The 22723-nt window shown below is 32.5% G+C and overlaps 1 protein-coding gene across 7 annotated transcripts in view; it reads left to right on the top strand.

Moving 5' to 3' along the window:
- The window catches only part of LOC129806426 (uncharacterized), a 100259-nt gene that overhangs the window by 40844 nt on the left and 36692 nt on the right, over nt 1–22723 (top strand). For 2 of the 7 annotated variants that reach the window (XM_055855016.1, XM_055855011.1), the window contains exon 1: nt 537–752. The exons of 4 other annotated variants lie outside the window; for them this stretch is intronic. The gene's annotated coding sequence lies outside the window, so the exon portion shown is untranslated. Of the gene's footprint in view, nt 1–536; nt 753–883; nt 1116–22723 lie in introns of those variants that run through there. One more of the 7 variants, XM_055855012.1, reaches the window with a different exon arrangement.

The raw sequence follows: 22723 nt of genomic DNA, 5'->3' as shown, positions 1-22723 counted from the left end.
AAAAACTAAAAATTCAAATAAATTCGACGAACGAAAAAGGTGGACGAAATTGCAAGCTGGCCGGAATTTGGCACACTTACCCTATATCGGTTATATTACTTGGAAATGAAATCTTGATGTTCGGTGACAAAACCGATGATCTCCGAAGGTTTAAATTTGAATTTTGAACCGTAAAAACTGTTATTTAACGTATGACGTTGTACCAGAAACCTGTTAGCACACAAGTTGTGAGAATAGCATGATGTCTTCTTAGAAAGTTCACAGCGCAATAGATCCCCACTCGAAAAAAAAAGTATATGTTTTCATCTATTGGAAAATGAGGGGAAAAGTTGATGAAAATTGAATTGAAAAAGAAAATACGGTGAAAGCAAAGAAAGATTGTGTCAGGAAGCATGAGAGAGGTTTCTATGTGCCTGGGTTTTGTGAGAGTGAATACTCTGGGGCCGCCTGGTGAGTCTCAATCAGAGTTTATCTCTTCCGCCCTCGCCCCATATTGTGCTCCCCTTTGCGTTTCATGTTTGGGGGGGGGGGGGGCGGGGGGAAGAAGTATAGGAGCACAAATAAATAAATAAAAAAAAGCTCTCTAGAGAACCGGTCAGTACAAATACCCAAGCAGAATTGTGAGCAATCTTCGGGATGGATGTGTTGGTTTTGGAGCTCGTGAGCTCGTCATCGTTTATCGTGGGGCAGTCGTCAAGCGGAGCAAACGTTATTTTTAGAATCTTGTACTTCTCTCTCCGTTTTTCTTTGTCGTAAGTGTTGTGATTTTCTTCTTGCCTTCGTATATATATACGAAGCTTTTTTCTGCCTCCTCGTCATTTTATTTATTTTATATTATTTGCACAATGTACACATTTTTCCGCCTGCCTCTCTACCTCAGTCGCTATTCCTCGTTCATTAACTAAAAAGTTTACAATAGTGTCTTGTGTTGTCGTTATTTCTGTTTTTTTGTTTGTGCCCCTTCTCTATCGTATCTGGCGTATATCTTGTATTAGAATTATTCCTTTGATTCAGAGAGAACAACTCCAATGGAGTGGCTAATGATTATTCTTCTTGGATTCTATATAGTATTGGACTTAGCCTCTGGGGAATGTTATGTAGTGCAGAGGGAAACAGTAAGTGTGGAAGATTAATAAGAAAATCCAATTTACGTTCAACTGTGAGATTCCTGTAACTCAGAAAATATACTCGATTTTTAATTAAATCAACGTAAATTTATTTTGTATACTTTTTGTGTTCTCTTCTGTTTTTTTTTCTTTCTTCTTTTTTTCCATTCGCCTTCTTCACGATGTTTTTGTACTCGATGAAGGAGTTTAATGATTTAAACTCTTTTTTTTTCTCCTCGTCGTCTCTCTGTGCGCTGATAAAGAGCTGGTGTGTACAAACAAGTCACATTTTTTCACAGTGTAACCACATGAGATTAGAATGTACGTTGGAAGACATAATAACCATGCATTTTTTCCTCAACAAAATAAAAATTCTACTATCTCTTATCACTTTTGTCTGTGTTATACAATTGGTGTCTAATGGGATAAATATTATAAGAGAGTAGATTTGTGGGCCACAAACTTACATGAAAAATTTACAATGGTAATTATCAAAAGAATAGCTAAAATGCGGATAAAATAATGATGAAAATGAAAATATTATTTAAAAAAATATGTGTTTTTGTGTTAAAGTTCACTCTCTTGTGTTTTTAGGCTCCTCTAAAACACACAACGAACCGATAGAAAAAGTGGAATATTTTGTAAATAATATTTATGGAAATTTTATTTGTCTAAAAATTCTACCATTGATTTTTCAGAGTACACACCAACGCTCATTTATTGAAGAAAAAATTGTTGGATAAAAAAGAATGAACAAATGGTTAAATAGTAATTTAGTCACAAATTAAGTAACTGCCACTATATAGAAAAACCAGTTCCTAAATAATCTTCCAATACACACACTCATCCACGGATCATGTAACAATTTGTCGGGTGAATCATCAAAAATCGTAAGGAAGCATTTACAAATCAAGAGATCGTTTATTGCCTTAAGGCCTCTACACATTGGGAGAAATTTTTGTCAAAAATTGCTTTTTTGAAGGAAATTCCCTGCAGCGTTGTAGGGGGAAACGTCAAATTTCTGTCAAAAACGCAATTTTTGACGAAAATTGCTCCCAATGTGTAGACGCCTTAAGAGGCCATTAGGGTGTCTACACATTGTAAGAAGTCTTCGCCAAAAATTGCTCTTTTGAAGGAAATCGGCCGCACTGCTGTAGGTAGAAACGTCAAAATTCTGTCAAAAATGCGATTTTTGACGAAAATTGCACCCAATGTGTAGAGCCCTTTATGCCGAAAATAGACACAGGCTGATCCTCGACAATACTTAGCTCAAAAAATTTGGCGGTAAAAGGTCAGCCCAAACTATCATACACTGAGGATTTATGATCAAAGATTAGCGGTTTTTGCGTAACATTCTATTAAATGTGCCCACTTTGATTGTTGAAATAATTCTTAAATGAAGTACAATGCATTCCTCATACAGGCAGGAGTACTCTAACTTTCCCATTATTCCTATCTTAATGAATTTTAAGATTTTCCGTACCATTACTCTCCATGTTTCTTCATTCAATTGACATTTCAAAAAGTACCCAAAAACAGGGGCATTACATTTCCTATGTTTCCCATATGATTCTAGCGAGCCGAAAAAACTTTTGAGTTTATTAACTGTTTTCTGTCATTGTAGAATGAATTAGTAAAAAATACTAATACAAAATAAAAGCCAATTTAATATCGAAGAGGCAAACGAAAACCCCAAATTGGCAACCTACGTAGTTTTGAAGATATCTTGTGAAATGTGTACGAAAACAGGAAAAAATTTATACTAAAACTGGTCGCATTTTTCAGGGCTAATGTCACCCCCTGCCCAAAAACATCTAAAGTGTGAAGCTTTTTATTTTCAGCACTGGCGCTGATATCGTATAATCCTCATAATTTCACTAGACCTCAGAAATTTAGAAGATCAGCCTGATCTTCCAAATTTTGGGCTGATCCCTGAGTGTATTGATATCAACCCTCATTTTTCGAGCTGATCCCTAAGCCAATCCCTGTGTCTATTTTGGGCTTTAGAGCAGAGGTGTACAAGAACCGTTGAAATCGAATAAACGTCAAAATAAGTTTATTAGACTCTCGCTAATTCGGTTCCTTTAACATCGGGCTACTTTTTAATTCGGGCAGCAGTTAAATTTGAAAAAAGTTTGTTGACATTTTTCAAGTTCGATTGTAATGCCCAGCACACAATAACTTTTGTTTGTAAATATGTTTTCAAAATTTCCTATAAGAGTGAGTGAGATCACTAGATCTAGGTTTCATTCACTCTCACTGAAATATTAAAAACATGTTTACAAAACAAAAGTTATTGTGCGCTAGGCATAAATATCGAATGAAGCAAATATGCTCAAATTTGCCATGCCTTATCTCAGTTGTGATGTGATTTTGCATTATTAAGGGGCTTTCATAAAATTTACAATTAATATGAGTATGTAAACTTAATATGAGTATGCAGGTAAACAAAAGATCGTTGCATTTCAAACAATATGATGCCCGAATTTCTCTCTAATTCGGGTGACATTTCTCTCCCAAATGCCCGAATTTGAGAGAGTCTACTGTACTGGTAGCGTTTTGACCATTGACTTACATGTTTAATTTGACGTTTATTCGGTTTCAACGGTTCTTGCACGCCTCTGCTTTAGAGACACAAAGGTATATCAAAGGTATGATATTCGAAGGTATATCAGAATGAATTTACCTAAAAAAAAACCTTTGGAAGTTCGAACGTTTAAACCGACGAGTTACACAAACATGAGCAAGTTCATGAAAAGGACATTAATTTCATGAAAATTGCGATTGAAACGTTCTGTCATCCTGAAGTTCCACAAAACTTCTCCAAAAATTCACTTTATAAAGTGGAAAAATATACCAGCACCATTACTGACCAATTTTTTTTGTTGACCAAAGTTTTCGTCCTGGCGCCGACATATTTTTGAATCAGGAAAATTTCATGAAACCAAAATTCATATTCCTTTCTCTCTCAATCGTTTCGCAAATGTCTATTCTGCTTTTTTCAGATTCATCTATTTTTTGTTGACATCACACCACATTTAATTTAGGTCAACCTAATTTGGGTGCGAAAGATTGAGATGTACGTAGTACGTATGCAAACTGTCTGAGAAAACAGGGGTGTGAATTTTGATTTCGTGAAATTTTCCTTCATTATGGCAGATCAGGAAAATGTCATAAAGTCAAAATTCGCTTGCTTTTCTTTCTTTTGCATATGTTTATCTTACTCTTTCGGTCTCAAAATTGGACTGAACTAAATTTAATTTGGAGTGATGTTCAAAAGCAGAAGAAGAGTGCGGAAGTGCAAGATAAACATTTGCAAAGCTTTTATGAAAAAGAATGTAATGGCGCTAGCACACCTTTTCAATTGAGTGAAATTCAATCGATTGAAATTTTATCTCTTACTCTTTTAAGCTGAAATTCGACATTTTTTTGTCTATTTCTGTCAAATGAAATTGAAATTTCAATTTTATTTTATTAATTTCAATTTTAAATTTCATTTGACTGAAAGGGACACCTATATCTGATTTCACTTTGAAAGAGTAAGATGTAAAATTTCAATCGATTGAAATTCAATCAATTGAAAAGGTGTGCCAGCGCCATAAATTTCGATTTTATGGAATTTTCCTGATCTCAAAGGTGTGCCGAAGGCATTAGGGGAAAGTACTCTCCCTTCGAACGTTCATGCCTTCGAATAATGTGAATTTTCATTAAGTTTTCCTAAGAGACTTGCACATTTCTATTAAATAACATCAATTGTTGATAATTCCGTGATATCTTAGTGTAAATCTCTTACGAAAAACAGAAGAAATTCACATTATTCGAAGGCATGAGCGTTCGCAGGGAGAGCACTTTACCCTACTGACCAAATTCAATATTTACTTCACTTTTGCTGATAGCCTGTGCTTTTTTACTTTCTGGCACACCTTTTAGATCAGGAAAATTTCATAATGTCAAAATTCGCATCCCTTTCTTTCTTAAAAGCTTCACATATCTCTATCCTACTCACTCGCACTCTTCTTCTTCTTTTAAACATCACACCAAATTAAATTTACGTCAGTCCATTTTTAAGTCCAAACCTATGCAAATCTTTCGAGAAAGTAAGGGACGCGAATTTTGATTTCATAAATTTTTCCTGATCCAAAAGGTGTGCTGGAGTCATACTAAATGAATAATATACTATTCATAATTGAACTTAAAAAAAGATATTCTCTTCAATATCTAATTTTGAACACTGTATTTTTGGTTCTTCTATATTTATTACCATTGTATTTTGCATCACATGCAATTTAATGTTAAAAGCTTAGGAAAAGCTTTTAGTTTAGTAACTTTTATATTTTCTACATTGCAGTCTAATTTTTTTTAAAAATGAATTGTAGCCTTTTTTCTGCTACAGTGTAGAAAGTCATTAAAAATGTAATATTGCACATTTAGCACAAGTTTATCTGCAGAAATATCCACATCATGTCGTTCTCATTTTTCGTCAAAGCAACAGAGAGTGTGAGAGAGATAGAGAGAGAGAGTAAGAGAGAAAGAGGGAAAAAACGACTTTTAAAATTCTCTATAGTTTGATAAATGAAAAATAAGCGTTGGTGTACGCTTTCAAAAGCCTTTGCAATTCCAACATAAACAGTCACTTTGTTCTATATCAAGGGCATACATAAAACCACCCACTCAATTGGACGATTACGATATACGAGCTCTATCGTAAACTTAATTTCATTTTGTGATGCATACGATGCATAGCTATGGCAAATGGTTTAGAGTAGATGCGGTGTACTACTAGAAAAAAAATTAGTTGTGAATTAATTAACTGACAACTCGCGACACATGTAATTTTACTTCATGACTAATTTGCACATATATCTATGATTTTTTTTGCCATATTGAACTGATTATGTGATATCAATGTTGATGCTTTTTGTAGGATTTCTAGGAATTCTACTGAGGTTTTCTATAAATTGCATTTTTAGTATGTGTTATCAAATAGTTAATATTACAATATTTTTTCTGTATGTTTTTTTAATCAAATTTCCTTCACTGAGAAAAAAAGAGGGTGCGATTAACTCTTTTTCCTCGCAACTTTAATACTTTTTAAGTGTAAAAATATTTCAACATTTTTTAATGTTAATTTTACACCTTTTTAAGGGTAAAATTAACATGAAAAACGGTAACTTTAACCCCCATAAACCTAAAAAGGGTAATATCTACACCGATTTCGGATCAATAATGCAGGGTAAAATTAACATTTCCGGAATGTTATTTTAACTTTTTCGGATTTCTCTCAGTGTTAGAAGTATATTGAGTTCATAAATCGCATCTTTATGAATTTATTAGTACAAATTATTGAATATCTTCGTATATGAGTCATTGTAAATTTTGCCATTGCTAACAGATTTTTACGAGTGTACGAAAAAGCAAAGAAAACAAAATTACAAGAAGGAATTTACTATAAGATTTCGAGAGAGATCAACACTGCGATAATTCACTCGTTTCAGCACTTTTGGCACAATCCTTAATACACTCATTTTCATCATATGACCCAATGATTTTATTTTCTACCTCATGCGACATCATCTATCGTCAATCTACTCAAAATTGCATCTAACAATGCTCAGAAAGACAAAAAAAAAGAACCTTTTGTGCCTTCCCAGAGCAAAAATCTCATACTATAGAGCTTTCCCTCTTCTCTTTCTGCACTTGCCCTCGACCGAGCGTGCACAAAAGTGAATTGCACAGTGAAACGACCACTTGACGAGTGCATTAACCCAGGCCGTCAGCAGAGAAAACCTCAAACAAGCTGAAGAGACAAATGTGTCCTTAAAAATAATCACAATTGTGGCTACAAGATCATAAAACCAAAATTACTAATCTTTAAGTCAAATTACTTTCACACCATCCAAAAGGGATCTCTTAATTCTCGGACGAGTAATTCCCACTCGACTGATGAAGATTGCCAATGGGATGCCTCTGAATAACTTGTGGAAATAGCAAAGATCTATTATTTATTTAAGAGTTGTACTCCACTGTCTTGAATATTTATTTTATTAAACAAAATTTACGTTCTTATGCAATTTTGAGTAGTGATTTAGCTGATCTATAAATCAGTTTAATAAAATATGAAAAGATTAAAATAATAATTGTTGGTTAGTTTTCTATCACAATAATTGTTGCAAAATTTACACAATTATATACTTGTGGAATGTGTGTAATATGAAAATGTGTAATATAAATTTTATATTTAATATTGTGCAGTTGTGTAGATTTTGTTACACATTTTGTGTAAAATTACACAGATTATAGGCAAAATGTGTAGAAATTACACAAATGTGTAGTAGTACACAGAAATAACTACGAAAATCAAGGTATAACTTAAAAAAATTGAACCAAATAGTGTTTACTATATTTTACTGAATTATAGACGGTTATTTTTTGGTTAATCTTTGGCAGATACGTATAAATGGTATAAAACAAATGGCTCGCTATTTCTTTTAATTACATAATGTTGTCCCATTTTTTGACGACAAAAGAACTCTTCATAATACCAAAAAAATGTTACTAGAAGATAATCTGAATATTTGAAATCTGGAAAATGACTAAAATCTTACGTGACAGTTTGACAGCAATCTCACACAAAATTGGAATACACAAATATCGTTACACAAACATAAATTTTACTAGCACTATCCCAGTATTATATTTTTGATGTGATAGCAATTTTACGATGGTTAACCATACTGTTTGTAATACTACACAATTTTTTTATTCACTCAATTTTATACTGTGTAAAATTTTGACAGTAATTTTACACAAAATTTCTATACTCGAATTTTCATACTCAAATATAAATTTTGCTATCATTGTGCTAGTGTTATACTACCAATATGATAGTCATTTTGCGATTTTCAGCCACAAAACTTGTAAAATTACACAACTTTTTATAATATTTACACTCTAAATGATCCAATTTGATCTCAAATAAAATTTCAATACACAGAATTTGTTACAAAAACACAAATTTTACTAAAATTATTCTTTTATTATTGTAATGCTTGAAATATGCGTTACACATTTTTTTAATTACTCAATATTCTACTGTATTAAATAATTAAAAAAAAGATGTAAAAAAAAGAGATTACAAGGATAATCGTTGGTTTGCTTTTTTACCACGATTATTCTTGTAAAGTTACTCAAATATCTATTTCTGCAAAACGCGTAATCTGAAAATGTGTAATTTAAATTGTTATGTAATGCTTAACTGTGTAATTAACTGTGAATGATTACACAGTTGTGTACATTTTCTTACATATTTCGTGTAAAATTACACAGTCTTCAGACAAAATGCGTACAATTTTCACACTTTTCTGACAAAATGTGTAAAAATACACAAATGTGTACAAATTACACAAATGTGTATCAGTACACACGATTACATGTTTATATAGAATTTACAATTAAAATCATGGTGAAGTAGCTGAAATTTTATTACTGTGTATATTACAATGTGATATGGGTCAGTTCCACTTTAACATAAGAGGAAAGTCCCAGTTTCAGAGATGTTCCACTTTCAAATATGCCCCACTCCCCCCTAATATATTTTAATATCCAGTCTTAATGGCTCTGGCACACCTTTCAGATCGGTCAAATTTCATTAAATCAAAATTCACATCCCTTTCTTTCTTAAAAGTGTAGCATATGTCTATCCGACTCTTTCGCACTCTTCTTCTTCTTCTTTCGAACATCACACCAAATTAAATTTATTTCAGTCGAATTTCAGGTCGAAAGAATGGGATAGACTTATGCAAGTCTTTTAAGAAAGAAAGAGAAGTGAATTATGATTTCATGAAATTTGACCGATCTAAAAGGTGTACCGGAGCCTTAAGTAACATATTTCCTGAAAAAATATGTCGGAGTATGTGCGAAGCCTGAAAGCCTTCCCCTACTTGATTTTCACGTAGAACGTTTTTAATTTAAAAAAAAGAATTAAAGTTTCTGATTGGACCTTTCATTTGACGTTTAAGATTGAAGCAATTGAGTGCTTTTCTTGAGATATTTTATGGATTGAGATATATCGTTTGATTTCTTGGCAGACATTCATTGATCACGTTCATCAGTTTTTTTCTTCTTTTCGAAAATCAACAGCAATTAAAAGACATATGGCCATTATGATTATGTTGTGCTCTTGAATGAAAGAAAGAAAAAACCGCAAAAGAGAACTTGAAATATTGTATAAGAGAAATAACACCTGAAAAATGATAATTATAGCGGTGATTGAAATAAAAATTCCTCTGATGGTCTTGAAAAATCGATTAATGTTGCAATTAGGAGAATAATTATTTTAAAGATTCAATTTGATATTTTTGTTGCTCTCTATTATGGTGTCTACACATTGTAAGAAGTTTTCGTTGTCAAAAATTGGTATTTTGAAGGAAATCGTTCGCACTGTTGTAGTTAGAAACGTCAAAATTCTGTCAAAAATGCGATTTTTGATGAAAATTGCTCCCAATATGTACACTGAAAAAAAAGAGGGTGCGATGAACTTTTTTTCCTCATAACTTTAACACTTTTTGGGTGTAAAAATATATCAACATTTTTTAATGTTAATTTTACACCTTTTTAAGGGTAAAATCAACACGAAAGAAGGGTAAATTTAACCCATAATACACCTAAAAAGGGTAATATTTACACCGTTTTCGGATCAATACTTCAGGGTAAAATTAACATTTCCGGAATGTTATTTTGACTTTTTCGGATTTCTCTCAAGTGTAGAGCCCTTAAGTGCTTAACCTTTTGAGTTTACTAACAGTCAAAATTCATCATATTGGAATTCAAATATGTCTATTATTAAGCCAACAACACTGTACCTATTTTTGCACTATATTGTTCTAATTTCAGATGTTATGTATAATGTTATTTTAGTAATGGGCAAACAACAAAGAAAGCTCATCGTCTTACTTTTAAACAATTTTCAAGTGGTATTAATCAATTTTGTGTTATAGCGTGAAGAATGCAAAAATGCAAGAAACGCTTTTAAGTTGGCATATCCAATTAATTATTGTTTTACGTGTGTTCAATAATTGCCATAATATATGTATAAGAAAATATGTACCCTCCTCTAGTTATTCACCTCCTGTCCACCTCCAAAAGCTCTGGCAGTCACTCGCCATCCTACACATTTTTGGTGTCACCGTCACAATTTCTGGAAATGCTGCATACAAGCAGAATGCACAAAAGAGCTATTCACACAATTTTGCTATTATAAGCTTTTAATAATTCTATTGCATTACCAACGAGATATTTTAAAATTTTAACTTGACGTAATTAATTTTCTATTTATAGTCAAATATATACATTCTCTTATGTCTTTTCTCTCTCACATTCAAATTCTGCAACTTTTGTTATATGGCAAGGCACATGGGAATTAATAGTAAAAAAAGATCTGAGTGCAATGACACATTCTCGTGAATTTTGTAAAGATGGAGAAAAATCATTTGCTACCAACTGCATTAATCATTAATTGACATAACGAAAGCATAATTGATATCGTCTCGATAGTACAAAGGGAACAACTTTTCAACCACATTTGTCTGGTGAGCAATATTACATAAAAAAAAATGTACAATAAAACAGTATTAATGAAAATGACTCATAGCAATAAATTCAGATCGTAAGTGAGTGCAAAAAAAGAGTTTGTGATATAAAAGAGTCTTTTCTGTGAATTTATCGTTCAATACTGTTGTAAAGTTGTTGCACAAAAATAACACATGTTTGCATTAAAAAAAAATAATAAGGGCACAAAAAATTCAACAGAAAAAAATGTAAAATAACTCAAAGGAATATGAGAAGATGAGCTAGCGAATAATGAAATTTTTGCCTCATTTCACGAAAAAATATGAAATTCAATCTACGTCAGAGTGTGACTGAGAATCCACTCAGTATTGAATTTCAGCATTTTTCCAGCTTTAGCAGAAAAATGTAGAAATATTATATTGCATAAGTTTCGTGCGCAATCGTAGATTTTCGTCGTGTTTAAATTATAAAGAATAATTTGACTTTAAGTTTTAAGATTGATATTAATGACTCCGGCACACCTTTTAGATCAGGAAAATTTCATGAAGTCGAAATTCGAATTCCTTTCTTTCTCACATGTTTTCCATATGACTATCTCATTCTTCCGCATACCAAATTCGATTGAGCTAAATTGAATTTGAAGTGATGTTTAAAAGAAGAAGAAGAGTACAATAGAATGAGATAGACATATTCAAAGCATGTGAGAAAGAAAGGAATTCGAATTTCGACTTCATGAAATTTTCCTGATCTAAAAGGTGTGCCAGAGCAATAAGAAATTATGAAATAGCCTATGATTTAAAATGTGTAAGAGAATGAGACTAACGACAGCGCTTTGTGGCGAAAAGCGAAAATAAACTGACATCTAACCTTAGCACTAAGTACTTAATTAAGGACTTTTGACTAAGCACTTTTAAGTAGTTAGTACACTGAGAGAAATCTGATAAAGTTAAAATAACATTCCGGAAATGTTAATTTTACCCTGCATTATTGATCCGAAATCGGTGTAAATATTACCCTTTTCAGGTGTATTAGGGGTTAAAGGTACTCTTTTTCATGTTAATTTTATACTTTAAAAGGTGTAAAATGAACATTAAAAATTTTGATATATTTTTACACCTAAAAAGTGTTAAAGTTACGAGGAAAAAAAGTAAATCGCACCCTCTTTTTTCTCAGTGTACTTACCCTACATTGAGTGAAAGAAATCCGCAAAAGTTAAAATAACATTCCGGAAATGTTAATTTTGCCCTGCACTATTGATCCGAAATCGGTGTAAATATTATGCTTTTTACGTGTAAAATGGGTTAAAGTTACCCTTTTTCATGTCAATTTTACCCTTCGAAAGGTGTAAAATTAACATTAAAAAATCTTGATTTTTACATCTAAAAGGTGTTAAAGTTACGAGGAGAAAAAGTTAATCGCACCCTCTTTTTTATCAGTGTAAGGACTATAAAATATTGTTTTGTTTTCCATATTTGTTTTATTTCGTAAAAGATACATTTTCACATTCAAGCTGTGTTAAATTAGAACTGGACGAACACTCTATTTGAGATGGCTTCAGCTAGTTCTGGGGGAGAATTCTTTAACTCTATGAAGTGATCACCTGTCAAAATTGGTGAACGCTTCACTGAAGTGATACCAAAAGAGATTCTGTAACTTGCCAGAGCTTGACGTAAAAGGATCACTTTGAGGTTATGTGTTTCACTTGTCAATTTTTCCATATTCATTGAAAATTATTGAAAAAATCTTTCCATATTCAGCTTGAAAACCAACACCACTCCCGCTTTTTTCCCGCCTGTCGCTATTAGCAAATTTTCTTAAAATTGAAATCTTTAAAGTGAAATATCTCGAGAACTATTCGACGAATATCTTTTTTTTTTAAATTGGTCTAAATTTTCTGGGATACAACATAAACATAAAATTTTCAAAATCGCATGCTTAGATTTCTAGATTAACTACAAAACGTGATTTTTAACCGGTTTATCAAAAAACTAATGGCACAGAAATCATCGTACGTGCGAGTAGATATATTTAAAAAAAAAATATGAAAATATCTCTCTTTCTAAACCAGAGATATTGCGTACTACGGACGGCCGGACGGCAGCCGGACCCGAAAGTTCCGGCTTATTATTTTCGGCATATGATTTCAGCTCGATCGGAGCACTTTTAGAAAATCCGAGGATTACAATAGGTGTGATTAGAAGGAATCACACCTAATAGGAGACAAAAGCCAAATTTTAAAACTGCCCCAATTCAAAAATGCATCATTTCCCCTATAATTGTAAACATTGCGATTTTTTTTAAATTCAATATTGGTGTTCAGAGGGCGGAACCTATATGAATTCGTTGATACTATAGGGCTCCTTGTCCACTAAATAAGTAGTCGACACTAAATAAATAGTCCAAGTAAGGTAGACATGAAAATCAGTGTATACAACTACCCCATGTTTACAACTGCCCCAGTTTTCCTGCAATTTATTGGTTTTTCTTCCATGACCCTATCAATACTAGGACGGCAATGGCCGGAATCTGGGGTGACATGATAACTTATTTTCGATAGTATCGACTGTCGATTCTGAAAACTTGAAATGATAGCTTCACTTCCCGTAACTAATACCAGATGTTTATTAATAGTCTCATTCTATGAAGAATGTTGCACTGAATGGCCAAATAATCCGTGAAAAGTCGATATTCACTTAATCTAACAGATATAGATTTATCGATACTATCGATTCGATAAAGTCGAAAAGTTATCATTCCAGCCCCTGTTTTAGGGAATCATCCAGCAAATACAATTTGCTCAAGTTTTTTTGCATTTAGGGTAAGTGTGCCAAATTTCGGCATAGTTGCATGCAAGCGCCAAGGTCTAAAGTTTTAAATGCAATATTATTAATACAAATTGAATATTTTTATTACTTCTTTTTAAGGAGTGTTGCTTGAAACATTATAGACAGTTTATCGTGTTTATTTACTCTAAAATCATTCTTAATACATTTTAAAATAAATAAAAATATAGACATAGCTTTGGTGCATAGTTCTTTGCCCATTGGGAATTCTTGAGATGTCTTTTTCACGTCATCTTGTTTGTGGAAGCTAAATTTTTTGTTATTCTTTTGCACTGTAGGGTAAGTGTGCCTAATTCCGGCCAGCTTGTAATTTCGGCCACCTTTTTTGTTCCTCGAATTTCCATGAACTTTTAGATTTTACGTGCTCTAAATATTATACAATGCAAAAGAATAACAAAAAATGTAGCTACGACAAACGAGATGACGTGAAAAAGATATTGGAAGAATTCCCGAAGGGCAAGGAACTATGAGAATGAAGGTGGCCGAAATAGGGCACCAAAGCTATGTCTATATTTTTATTCATTTTAAAATGTGTTATGAATGATTTTAGAGTAAATAAAGACGGTAAACTCTTTACAAGGTTTCATGCAACACTCTTTCAGAAGAAAGAATAAAAAAATCAATTTGTATTTAAAATATTACATTTCAAACTTGAGACTTTGACGCTTGCATGCAAGTATGCCGAAGTTTGGCACACTTACCCTATAATCTCTAGAGTATGTAAAAACCAAAAATTCATGAAAATTCGAGGAACAAAAAATGTGGCCGGAATTGCAAGCTGGCCGGAATTTGGCACACTTACCCTAGATGATTTATTGTGAGTTAGTGTCCAGTTTTCAAAGGCTGTTTCGACCATCCAACAAAAAGCTTGTTTTTTTATTATTGTTAAACTTTTAACTTGTTGGTCAATTGGTAAAATTCATTGTTAACCTTTGGAAGTCTAGCGGTTCTTTAGGAATTATATTCATGATCTTCCATGATTGTTAGTGCTTTGTCTTAAAGTTTGCTGCAACGGTAGCTCAAGTGTAACTTGTGAGAGGGAAATTATTAATTTTTCACTTTTTTGTTTTTCAAATAAAATATCAAGAATCGCGCGCAATAGTAAAATTCTATTTTTGCATTTGTGACTGAAGAGGAAGAGGATTGAAAAATAAGGAGAGGAAGAAAATAAGTGTAGTGTATATGTGAATTTATTATTATTTAAATGTTGGCTCACTCTCTTGCAAAAAGCCAGACAATGAATTATTAACGATTTTCATGATCTTTTCTCTTCTCTCCCTCTTTTCCTCTAAAAAAGACCATACAGGCAGCATGTGTACATAGTATTTTGCTGGCTATTCTCGATGGTTTTGAGAGAAGACGAGAAAGAAGCAAAATTCTCAACTTAAATTAACATCGTAATCACGCGGCAGAACGGCTGATGGATTTGTTGTTTGTTGCTCAATTGCTTCATACACTGGTAAAAAAAGGTGGATCATTTTGATTCATTCGCGATCCTTTTGGTGAATCAAATATGATCCATCATTTCAAATGTTTCATTTCGATTCTTTTTTGAAAGATCATTTTGATCCATTGCAAAAGAATCAAATTTTGATACTTTGAATGGTTCACTTTGAGGAGCTTTTCAATGGATCAGTGAATGATACTCTAAAATTGATCAAATGGAACTTTTAAAATGATGACTTTTTAATCTTTTTTAAATGTAAATGCATTTGCCCTTCAAAACAAATTAAAAGAAAAACATATATATCTGAAATATTTCCAGATATGCGCTTCTAAATGTTCCGAAGCTTGAACGTAGAGCAAAAAACACTTTTTACACAATGAAAATCTAAGGATTTTTTTCACTATTTGATCAACAGAAAGTTCTCTCTTTCCGGGGGTGGAACACCGACAAAATTACTTGGAATTGTACAAATCCGTGCAACTGGGGATTATTTTAATTTTCGCTTTTTTTACTCACTTTTGGCAAATTTTTCACGTTTTTACAAGTCTCCAAACTTAATCCTTTTTAACCTATAACATTATAATTTGTAGAAAAGCGCCACTAAATATCTAAAAGGACACAAATTCCACGACAAGCGCACCCCGTTTATTTATGCGCTCAGCGAGTGTCAGTGACTGTCACTGACGTCACTAAAAGTGGCGTGATTATCCAAGTGATCCATTCAAATGTATCACTTTTGACATATCGTACCAAATTTTCAATCGCTGAAATATCACGGTTAAAATTTTAAAGCTATCAATTTTTTAGTTTAGACACGTTCCCCTTATATGAGCAAATACAGTAAACACAGTTTTTACTGTTTTAATGGTTTTATTTAGTAGGAAAATTCATGGAAAATAATCGCAATAGTGATCCAATTGAAATGTTCAATTTGATCAATTTGAATGTATCCCATATTTTCTATATTTTTTGGCGTAATATCCTGAAGATTGAAAATATTTGCCTCAAAAATGTCTCATTCTGCCTTGTTATATTATTCCTTTAAACCTAAAAACTCATTTTCGCTATTTTCCTTTTATTAGTTGGCAGAAAAATATTCTTGAACATCGATCTTTCTGAAATGATCGATTCGAGGAACCTTTCAATGTATCATTGAATGTGATCCTTTACTTGGATCACTGAAGTGATTCATTAAAGAAGAATCAATTCAATTCAAGTGATTTGATGAAAATGAACCTTTTAGGCCATGATTCTTTTGAAATGATCCCTGGTGATCCATTCATTTTTACCAGTGTATATGTAGAATTTGTGTGTGAGATTAGTTTCGTTTTTTTTTTATTGTATCTATACGTTGATCGTGATGTATTTTTGTCTGGGTAAAAAAAAGTATAATATTGATCACTTTCGTCCCACTCTCAATGTATTGTATATATTTATATTATTATATATTGCGGATGTTCTAATAAGATGGTGAGGCGTATAAGAAAAATAAAATGAAGAAAAAGAATTATCCAGTTGTGTATATATGTGTGGAATTGTTGTAAAATTGTACAAGAGAGGGAATCTTTCCGCTTGTCGCATTGTAATTGTTTTGTACTCGCGCGCAAGTGAAATTAGAATTTAGCCAACAGACTGTGAAGGAATTTACACTCGCTACGGTTTATTATTATAAACAGAAGAGTATTAAGGAGAGGGATATATAAGAAGGCATCATCAGACCCAGCAGCACATTTCAAATGCAGATGATACAAAATGGAAAACTGATTGTTGTGTATATATATATATTGTGTTAGTGAACTGCAACTGTGAATTTATTCACTCATGAATTCTATTCTTTTCACTGATTAATTATTCACGAACTAAAAATGTGAAATAAAACACTATATAAAATTCATTGCTGCAACTGAGAGATGCACCGAGACATTGTCATTTTCTCTTAAATGCATAATAACACGATATAGAAATGAGGGAAAGATAAATTTGCATTTTAAATTACGAAAATAGTGATCTTTTTAAATACTCTGTAGACATATAATTCTTTTCAAATGGAAAAATTCTCTAGAGTTTTTCTTTTTGCTCCAGATTAAAGGTATCTTTTATCTTACTTTGGGAGAAAAACCATTTCCTCTCGGATAAGTATCTCTGTGGGGGATGTTTTGAGTGATTGTGAGAATAAAATGTTTTATCACTTCAACATTCTTTTCAAGAGTCATTTGCATGAAACAGCATTTGACCCGGAGATGGCTTAGTCTCAGTCGTTATGCTAATGTCACTTTTCAATATTGACATTTAATGAATCGGTCGTGAACGGTAACGAATGAAAGCGAAGAGAGAACATTTTCAAATAGGCTCACTTGCTTGAAGGAATTTTAAATATTACAAAAATATACTATTCAATATAAAAAAATACAGTAGAACCCCGATATAGGCCATAGCTCTATAGTCCACAATTTATCGACCGTTGATTTCAAAACACTGATTTTAAGTTAGGTATGTTTTTTAGTACGCGACATGCAATGTTGTCATAATTATTTTAATATTTTTGGCAAACTTTATTGAGTAGTCGTGATAATTGTGATCCATAATGAAGAGAGCGTGGACAAGTACCACAATCTCAAAGAAAGTGGAAGCCGTCGAGTAAATTTCAATACTAAAAGTCGTTGATAATTTTAAAAAATGACATGGACTACAGTGCGACTCAAGTGTCAAATCGGGGACCAAATATGTACAATAGCGAGGCTCTACTGTACCAATTTTGAACGTTATACTAATTGTCAGTTAAATTAGCATTTGTCATAACTTAATTTTTTGCGAGAATTAATTTCAAGAAAGTACATTAATTAATTTTTACATTAATTTCAAGAAAGTAAGTAAAGCCTGACTGAAAATTACGTGTCCTTGTTAAAAGTTATTAAAAGGAAGTTATGACAAATATTGACTTCACTTACGAAATGCCAAAATATCGAAATCCCTTGATTTCGCGGTACAACAGATAACTAAATACGTCCTCACGTATAGATGGCGCTACAATTGACAAATCCATACGATTTTTAGTCAGTCCTAATCGTCCTATTTTTTTTAAGCAAGAACATAAATTGCAATTTAAAATATATTAATGACTGCATCTCTCAAATTGGACATAAAAGCATATGCAGTCAAAACTTTAAACCTTATATCTCAGAGATTTATTAACCGAATTTAATCAATGAATACTCAATCGAAAGGTCTCGAAAAATACTACAAAATTCCTGTATAGATAAGTTCACAAGCCGCCCACGAGGGCGCTCCAGGTTAACAAAGTTTTCAAATAATTAAGAAAAGTGTTAAATTTCAAAACGAAAGCATTTAATCGATTTTAATGTTCTTATAATATGTATGCATGCTCTCTGAGATCTTGTAACTTTTTTTTGGTTTTAAATCTCTGTATTTCCATTGAATAGTAACGTTGTTTCAATAACCACCACAAGTGGCGCTTTAATCGACCTCGTTGTGCTGAAGAAAATAGTTGTACATCCCTATAAAAAGTTAATACAATTTCTGGATATTTTTAATGTGTTATAGAGAGATTTTAAGTTATTTATTTATTTTCTTTTGGAATCGCAATCAGGGGGCACATGATAACTGGGGTGAAATGATAACTTTTCGACACTATCGAATCGATAGTATCGATAAATCTATATCTGTTTGATTAAGTTAATGTCGACTTTTCACGGATTGTTGGACCATTTCGTTGTTCAGTTTCATTGCGACTTTCTCCAAATAATGAGACTGTTGATAAATATCTATATAAGTTACAGGAATTGCAGATATCTTTTAAATTTTTCAGAATCGTCAATCGATAGTATCAAAAATAAGTTATCATGTCACCCCTGGTTTCCAATAGTATCGACTCTCGATTCTGAAAAGTTTAAACGATTGCTGTACACTGTACTTTTTGTAGTCAATACAAATATTTATCAACAACCACATTCTATTAAGAATGTCACAATAAATGGGCTATCAATGCGTAAAAAGTCATCATTCACTTAATGTAACAGATACAGATTTATCGATACTATCGAAAATTTATCGTGCCACTCCAGGAGTGACATGATAACTTATTTTCGATACTATCGACTGTCGATTCTGAAAAATTTTAACGATAGCAGGACTTCCTGTAATATATACAGATAATTATAAACAGTCACATTCTTTTAAGAATGTCACAAAGAATGGCCCAGCAATGCGTAAAAAGTCGACATTCACTTAAGCTAACAGATATAGATTTATCGATATTATCGATTCGATAGTATCGAAAAGTTATCATTCCACCCCAGGTTTTATCTAACTGAATAGCCTTCCATAAACCTTGTTCCCATGCCGAATTTCAGCTTTCTACCTTTTCTCAGAGAGGGGTTATAGCGGAAAAAGTCCACATTTTGCATGGGGACTGCTGGAAGAAGCGGTGTGGGGAAATGTATATATACACGGTTAAAGAGCCTTCCATTGCCCTTGATCCTATGCCAAATTTCTGATTTCTACTTCTTTTCACAGAGGAGTTATAGTGAAAAATGTCATTATTTTGTATGGAGGCTACAAGAACGAATGGAATGAGGAAGAGCCTATTTACATGGTTATCAATCCTTTCATTAACCTTGATCCCATGTTAAGTTTCAGCTTTCTAGTTCTTCTTCGGGAAAAGTTGTGCAATCCTTCTCTCGGCTTAAACCGAGAAACGGTTTAGTTAGTGGGAAACTGTCGGGAATTTAGTTAAACCATTATTATAATTACGTTAAGACGTCTCTGGGCTTAAGTCGTAAGTGCGTCTAGGTCATAAGGTTTAAGGCATAAGGACTTAGGTGTTCTGACTTATTAATAAACGCATTTTTTTCTGAAAAATAACAGCAATCACTTGTTTTTTTTAGAATTGAAAGTCTTCGGGATCTAGTCTAAATCTAGTTTGAAGACACTGTACTCTTCAAAACAGTAAAAATCTCGAATTCGCGAATTCTACAAACCTCTGTGATATTTTTCCGTCATTTTTTCCTATGAAAGCTGCAATTCCTATTCCATATGTAAATTTAAGATCATTTAACTGCATCACTTTATGCTTCAAGTGATCTTAACAATAGAGTACACATGTGATAAGTGTTGCAAGATATTTTTTTGCTGTAAATTGCATGATCTTGTTATCTAGAATTGAGTGAATGGAAAAACACGCACAGTGTTGAGATAGTAAAATATATAGTTGATCTGCAATTCAATTTTAATACATTCATGCCGACAATATATGATTATTCAATATATAAATAATGCAGCTGATGACAAGTATTCTTTACACATGTAATGAATATTCAATGGGAGACAGCTTTCGGTTTGATTTGAGTAATTTTTCTGCTGACTCGCGGAAATTGGAAGCTTGTGCTATCTTTGTAATCTTTTTAATGAAATGTTCATAAAAGTGAACTTTGTTGGAACTGATTTGGCGACACAAAACGTTTTTAATATCATAGAACTCGCGATGAATATACTGATCTTTGGGGAGTTGGTGAGACCTATTGTTAGAAAGGTCTTAGACTGATCAACAAAATACTGAGAAAGAGCTTTTCCACCGTTTTGCTCTGGAGGTTGGTCACTAACGGTAAGACGGCGGTGGATGTTGAAAAACTACACGGGATATCATATGAATAAAATTAACCATCTACCTATTTATCCAGGGGTCCATCAAGCCTAATAAAAAGTGAAGCTATTTTTTACTTTTCCTTGTAAAATTTTTGCAGATATTGCACCGCGCCTTAAACAAATTTACTCGTAGTTCTTGTATTATTTCGGCGAACATTATGAAATATGTATTTTTAGATAGCTTTTAATGCATAATTTCGAAATATATCAGACTGATAAGTCAATTCTCTTTAGGAAAAAACTTGCCAATAGTCTTCAGTGCATCTATGCAAAAACATATTGAAAAATGAAATGTCGATAGGCCCCTGTATCTATCTATCTATTTCGTTGAAATCGAATATGAGGATTTGAACATATTCGATAATGACAGTTTGAAAGTCGGTTTTTAATTTTACCCCACCTAGCGGTGAACGTACGAAGTTGTAATGTTTTGAGGAGTTGTAGAATTTTGATAATTAGAATAGAAGTTGTTGCCATTTTAAATTAAAAAAAATGTAATCTTTAAGATAAGCCAAAAGGAGACAAAAGTTAATGAAGACCGCATTGGTGTTTAAGTAAGAATTGTGTTGTATGTCAAATCAAATAAAAATCAAATAAGGAATGTCATTATCGATGTTCTGTATAAAAAAATGAACATGAATGGCATTCTATTGAAGAATCTTTAGCGTCTGCCAGGGAATTTTTGTCTCTGGCTTCTTTGACATTTATATCACGTGTGTGATTGATAATGACTTTCGACCGTGTTGATATTAATGAGGTGTCACTGTAATTTTTTTTCTTCTACGACACTCTCTACTAGCAATCTTATTAATGCTTTTTTTCTGGAAGAAATTTGTAAAAAATTAAAAAGCCCCTAATCAAATTGATTATAAGTAATGTTCAAGTCTGCAATAGAAGACCTCGATGAAGAATAAAATACATAGGGTAAGGGCTTATAATTTTGCCCAGTCTGCTTCTAAGCATCGATGTTCCAAGTTTGAAGTGCGATATTTTCGATACTAATTGACTTTTTTTGTTACTATCTTTTCAGAAGGGTTATTTAGAAATTTGGCAAGCTATTTATCGTCTTATTTTTACTAAAATTAGTTTTAATACGTTTAAAAATAAATTGATATGTTGAGGTGAATTTGGCTCTTATTTTGGACAACTCGGTTGTAATTTTGGACACTTTGGTTCTAATTTTGGACAGTTAATCCGCCTCAGAAGGATGCCCACTGCTCTCCATTTTAAGAATCTATCTTACCAAGTCCTGTTCTTGTTCATGTAAGGGAAACGTAGAATGTCACAAGAAGCTTAGAAACTTTCCATATCATTCATTAAAGTGAGTTGACTTCGGTACTCCAAATACGCGCGGATTCGCGCATTCTCTGGCCTTTCCGGGAGCCTTTCAAGGCATTTCCCGCTACATCTCTTTTGTAGAGATGATGCTCCTTTGTTTCTCCAGGCATTTGTCTAACCTAGTCATCACAAAAGCTAAAACTTCAAGAAATTTCGTGAGAAAACACCTGTCCAAAATAAGAAGTATCACCTCACTGGTAAATGTCTTAAAAAATTTCCCATTTTTCACACGAAAAATCTAATTCACAAGGCAAATCTCACTTCAGGTCAAATGTATAAATCACCACTAACGTGAATCAACACAATATTCAATGAATATTCCACAATATCATTCAAAAAAAGCGAAGAAATATTGTTAGTACTTCACCACAGCTAAATAAGACTGAAGTAAACACAAAGTTCTGTCATATTTCTCGTAAGCAATTGCTCACACTAAATTTTCAACAAAGCAATTTCAACTCAAATCATATTCAAAATTTAACGTATTTAGTGTTAAAATCTTCCAAAAAGAACAAATATTTAGATAGAATTCATTATTCATCAAATATTCGAATAAAAGTCCATAATTTTAATCAATTTATTTTTAGTGTCCAATTTTATCCTCAAAGTGTCCAAAATAAGAAACTGGACAAAATTATGAGCCTTTCCCCTATATACTTTTACTATTATTTAGAGATTTATCAAATAAAAAAGCGACACGTGATATATTTCGACCTAATAACAATAATTGCGGGTGGAAATTGAATGTTTCAGTGGATTCA

The sequence above is a fragment of the Phlebotomus papatasi genome, chromosome 3 (genome assembly GCF_024763615.1).
Source record: "Phlebotomus papatasi isolate M1 chromosome 3, Ppap_2.1, whole genome shotgun sequence".
NCBI classification, from domain to species: Eukaryota; Metazoa; Arthropoda; class Insecta; order Diptera; family Psychodidae; genus Phlebotomus; species Phlebotomus papatasi.
This window is presented reverse-complemented; position numbering and strand designations above follow the sequence as displayed.